Source organism: Cloeon dipterum, chromosome 3, assembly GCF_949628265.1.
Source record: "Cloeon dipterum chromosome 3, ieCloDipt1.1, whole genome shotgun sequence".
Lineage (NCBI taxonomy): Eukaryota > Metazoa > Arthropoda > Insecta > Ephemeroptera > Baetidae > Cloeon > Cloeon dipterum.
This window is the reverse complement of record NC_088788.1, coordinates 31633356-31639442: the sequence shown is the minus strand read 5'-3', so window position 1 is coordinate 31639442 and position 6087 is coordinate 31633356.

The following is a 6087-nucleotide window of genomic DNA, read 5'->3' as shown; positions in this document are numbered from 1 at the left end:
CGCGCCTCTTTTCTCATCGCTCGCAATCAGCATCACCGAATTATGGTTTCGTCATTACCCCCGCGTGATTACAGCGCTCATTTTCCTTGCTCGTCGGCGCCGCCTGTGAGCAGGCAGAGAACACAAGAAGAAGCCGAGCTAATTAACAAATAATGCCAGTCATTGCAATTGATGATTAATGAATTTTCCTAAGATAAATCCATCTCGGAGGCCTGCTGCTCTTTTATTCTTCCTCTGCAGAGATGCTGAGAAAGACGTGCACGTGTTGTTGCTGGCCAAACTTCAAAGAGGGTGTTCTGATTTCACAAGAGCTCGGCCCGCCGTCGTGTTGAGGGAGGAATGCATACTGCCGCTGTTGCTCAATGATAATTTAATACCTGGAAAATGGGCTTTGAAAGCTGCAGCCATTTATCTTTCAAGAAAAGCACACACTCACAAACATCCAGTGTGTGCGGTTTTGATAAAAACAAAAAAACCTAACTAATGCCGCTCTCTTTGAAGTTTTTTGAAATATTTGATTGACCCGGCCGGCGCTGCCTGCCTCTGTTGCTCTGAGTGATCATCAATAAAGTATCCGATTACTGTTCTCGTCATTACTGCGATGCTGCTGCTGCTCGCCGGCTCGGATTTTTCTGCCCAGAGCAGCGGAGGAGGAGGACTGTTTATTGTACGTATCGCCAGCTTCTTCAAAAGTTGCTGTAAATTGGCATGTTGCTGGCTGAAAGGAAAAAGATATCGACTGACGATTGCAATAAAGCACTCGCTCGCTGAGCGCGCAGAGGTATTACTTACCTTCACGCAGGTGGTGGTTCTTTACGATGCATCAGGAGCAATGGGTTTATAGAAAGCGGCTGCCGTGGCGAAACAATATATGTCTCGAAATTTGAGGCCCCGCACTGCTGAAATTTTTATGCAACCGTATGAGCGGAAGGTATTTTCTAAGGGTTCCTTTGACTCTTTTTGCATCACCGAAGGGAGACACTCTCGACAGTATTCAATTTCAGAATTATATCTGATATTTTCCATTCATTTAAGTACACTTCCTGCTTCCAATGCACAGATCGGGAAAAACTAAATCCTTGATCCAAAATAAGATTTTGGAGTTTGGAGATTTTAAGACTTCTATACATTACAACACGACCCTCCGGTATCTTTATTTGTAAATCTTTAAGTAAACATGCTTTATAGACAAATCTGGGTAAGAGGGAATTAATCTGCCGCAGATAGCTTCATATTTCCTTTAGACGGCGCGCAGAACTGTACACTATGAAAGACTATTTATAAGCATGAGAAGGTAAACTATCTTTTATATCTTCGCGCATAATCATTATCTGCCGAGTTAAGATCTTTTCGCATCCCGTAAACACACCGGCACAACATAATAAAATAACAATAATAGCAGCACTTAGACCTGGAGAGCCTTCGGATGTCAACTGGCTGCGAAAATAAATTTGAGAATAAACCTCTTATATGTGCGGCGGCGCGCAGCAACAATCAGCCAGCACAATCTTGATCGGGTGCTTGAGTACGGACAAGAGGGTCTCTTTTGGGTATTTCTGCAAAGCAGCCGCCACATTCATCCGTCCAGTTTGACGGAGATTGTGATTTCACGCGGAAGACCTCAAAAGATATACCTTATTTCGTCAGGCCGGCCGCTGCAACCCCCAGAAAAGAGCAGAGCTATACGTTTGGTGCGCGTGCAACAGGTTGCCGATACATTTCGTGAAAAGCAGTGTGGTGTACTTAGGCGCGCAATTTCTCGCCACTTTTTCCTCCGACCATTGTTTCTGACTTGATTTACGCCTTCTTTCTTCTGCTTTTTGTCTCCCACCGTATATTCCGTTGGTGATTATTGTAAAATCACGTTAATTCAACTCGTTATAAGGTTAGCATTAATTGCTGAGGTATTTGTTAGGCTCCCGCTGCTGACTTGTGGCTATATTAGTTGTTGGGAAAGCTGGTTCAAAAAGCACCGCCATAGAAGGCAGATTGTATCGATGCCACTTTTTTCCTTTATAAGAGCAGCAACAACCATTCATATTAGGAACGAAGACGTTGATCCCAATTAATATTCTAAAGTCATGCACTCTTAAAGTGCACTTTTTTTAAATGTGCAGTCCAAGAAGGAAAAATCATTCCTGAAACATTGTTGCTTGCTCCCAAAAAGGAGAAAATCATGAGTCCGGAAATTGCTGGAACGATTCACAGAGAAAATAATCTGGGAATAAATTTTGCTCTTCAAACAAAATATCAACTGATAATTGTCAAATTCCTCTAACTGTCTAGTCAAAAAGGAGATAATTAAAGAAAAAATATCGCTCATTTGGTTTTGGTTTCTAAGTATCACTATTTTTAACAATTTTAAAATCACATTGCACAATTCTACTTAGTTTAGAAACCGATTAAAATCGTCTTTTGGTGTGTATAATATTTTCCAGTCTGTCAGCAAAAGAAATAAAACTGTATTTCACCTGCCGCCTGCGTAAATCATAAGCGTCAAGTGCATGTAAAAGGGATTTGCACTCTGTGAACATAAACAAGCGAGCGTCGCCTCATTAAATTATTGCCCTTCAGTTGGACTGCATCGCAATTAATAAATGAAGTATCAGGATTAAACCCTCCTGCTACGTTTCTCGAGCGAACGCGCATAACGTGCTATTAATAAATTCATTTCCACTGGTGCCGCCGTGCTTCGTGCGTTTTCCTGAAATTTATTGCGGCGCATGACTCTGTTTTAAAGTGAGCCACACAACAATAAATAACCACATAAACAACAATCCTTTCTCTCTCTCCCCCCATTTGAAGTTTGTTTCTTGTGCACCGGCGAAGGCAAATCGGTTGTAATCTCCTCATTTTTATCTCCCCGACACGCTATACATACATATATACTCATACGGAGCCTATATTACAAGTGAGAAATATTGTAAAAATGTAAATCCTGCATGCCTGTGGGAATCGTGCGGCTCAACGAGAAAACACGCACTTGCTCATTGCTTTATTGCAGCCGCGAGAGTCACCTTTTTAGCCTCGGGGAGTGATTCATTTGGCGCCGCAATAAATATAAGTACCGCGCATCGCGCGGCGAGAGAAGTAAAAAGTGTAAAAAAGAGTCTGTGGGCTCCGTGAGTGTTGCGGACTAGAACCGAAGTAGTTCTTATGTCTCCGTGGGTTCAACGCAGGAGCTTATCATGGAGGGAGTCGATGTCGATGCACCTTGCGTAAATCATGTTTTTCATCAGTATTAATTATAGTCGTGGTCTTGAATCCAAGATCAATAATACTAATGCATCTCTAATGCATCTCAATCTATTCAATTACTCATCTTCAAAAAGAAGTCAATCAGCATAGCAAAAGAGGAATTCTTATTTTGTACAGCCAGAAATCAGATAAAGTTTTTTTATGAAGTACATAAATTATTTTACGAAAGCAAAAGTATTCTACTTTTTGCCGTAGAAGCAGTTCATGAAATTTGTTTGCGTTTTTCTCTAAAAAATTTGGACATAATTGATAAACATTCAGAATTTACGTTTGTATAAGAATTAAAATACATAATATTGCTGTTATTCACTCACCACATTGCACAGTATATTTAGTTTATTTTATAGATTTTTGTAAAATTCTGTTTTTTCAGTTTTGCTCTAAATTTCACAAAAGCAATTTTGAGAATTACCGTTGCATTTTCACCTTTCTTGTTTCAAAATTAAATTCTTATAAATTTTAGGCGAAACGTTTATGTTTCTTATCCACAAATAGTGTGAACCGATATTACTGTTTCAGTAAAATTCACAGAAGGTATGTCACTTGATTTTCAGAGGGCCTCTTTAATTTTCATTTTTCAATGATTTTTCGGTCTTAAAAATGTGGAGCATGAAAAATTTTCCCACCCCTGAAGCAGCCATAAACTATCTTTAAAAGCGCAACCAATCTGAGTGCGTGTTTAAATTTCTTAGGTGACAAGAATAAACCATAAAGATGTATGAAAGTCTGAACATGTTTTAATAGCCATCTATATTCATTGGGCCATATTTATAATAAATTTTAAAAAAAATGTTGATATTGGGAGTTTTAAATAGCCATAGGGCAAGCGGCGACTTAATGTCGACGATGGTCATAGAGTTATTGACGATTTATGGCGATATGTCTCCCTTCTACACCAGTATACAAATACAACAATACAACCCTCTTGGTGGTGACTATGCGAAGGCGCCAGAAATCCTAACCTGCGTGAAGTGTTCTCTCCCCATAAATACGCATGCAAGGCTAGGCCACCCTTCTCTCTTATTCTCTGGCTTGAACGGGGCTTCTTTTTTCCAAGCAGAAAAATGCTTTACCTTGTAATAAATTTTTCAGTCTTAAATATTTTTTAACAACATTTTAAAGTTGTTTTGCTATCGTGAATAATGGGATAATGGTGGTGGTCTTTTCTTTCCGCTTTTGTTGCTACCTATTCATCCTGGATGACTTTTAGAGTGCGTTAGGGATAATTTTGTGTCATGGAATTCACCAAGAGTACCTGCGCTTAACACTGAAGCAGTCAATAAATCTAGGGCTTTTATCGTCTTCTGTAGTGCCACTTGAAGTTTGCCTTTTGTGAGGAACCTGTGTGAAGCGCCGCAAAAGAAAGCTTCAAAGACAAACAAACAACCATCCCATTGGCTCGAATTGTAAAGCCATTCTCCACAGGTTCAATACAATGGGAGATATTTGAGCATCTCGCATCCCTGGGACTTAATATATACTGGCTGCCCAGTGTGAGAGATGGCAAAAGGTGGTTAGTTTGACTCTAAATGCTCAAATAGCTCAATGGGCAGGAGGTGAAAAGATGGCCACATTGGGCCCAATCTCCTCTGCAGCCTCATAGCCCACGGTATGTGCTGAGCAAGGATTAAAACACAGTTTTTGTATTTTATATGTTCTGGCACCGACGACGATTTAAGGTGTTGCTTAGGAAAATAAATGGAAGTAATTTAAATTTCCATCTGATCCAATTACACCAAAATATGACCTAATATACTAAAATATTGCCTATATCAAAGTGATTGGCTTAAAAGTTCGCTAATGAACGGAGCACTGTCCCCCTTGATTCATGAAATTGACGAAAATAACAGCTTCATCAATGGTAATAGCTAGCGGACAAATACATGCATTCAGCACTAGCAGCTGCCGCTTCAGTCAATATGAAACACAGCAGCCCGAGGAAAAATAATAGCCGAGGTCACTAACATCCGTCGTCATGTATACCCCGTCGGTCATCAGCATAGCAGCAAGGCGAAAGAGAGGCGAAGTGTTAAATTATTAATAACCCGGCGCGCTTGGAGACGCAATGCCGTGTCGCTGGCCGCCTTGTGGAAGTCTGCACAGTGATAATCGCGGCCACGGAGACATCTCTCGTGTATCAACAAACGCTTTTCATATTCAAATGACAGCAGCAGCAGGCGTGTCTTCTTCTCTCTTTTTCTCTCTCTATCTCTCACACACACTCCAAAGTGCCACCGCGTGCGATTCTTTTCCGCCGCTCGTGTGCTGCTTTCTGCATATATTTACAAGAAGTATATTATTTCAAAACGTCGCGACCGCCGCCGCGAGTTCTTGTTTCTAGCTCCGAGCTCATTATTCGGGCGGTGGTGCATAATTTGACAGGCGCATATAATTTTCTCATTATTCCGAGCAGCGGTTGAATTGTCGCTCCAAGCAGTTGACGTTTATATGTGCAATGGAATTCACTTTGGCCCAACAGGTTCCTTCGACTTTATAGCCACACGTTGAGTTTACAGTTTTCCATTTATGAAAATTTTAAACTTTCATATATGCATGCGAATATAGTTTGGAGCTAAGCCAGAAGAAAGAGAAAAAAAAATAGGAAATTGAGATTTAAAAAAATTACGGTATTGGGTTTCCAAACAGGAAAAGCGAGCTAACCGCACGAAAGGGCCGCTGAAACGCCTGCACCTCAAGCTCGTCGCAATCAGTGAGCAGGGTTTTGCGCATCATCTATTGTGCCTGCGGTTTGTGGACGGGACGGTCCAGATTTTCACACTCGCGGTATCGTTTTTTAGGGTTTGGCGAAAAAATCAGTGCGGCCGATTC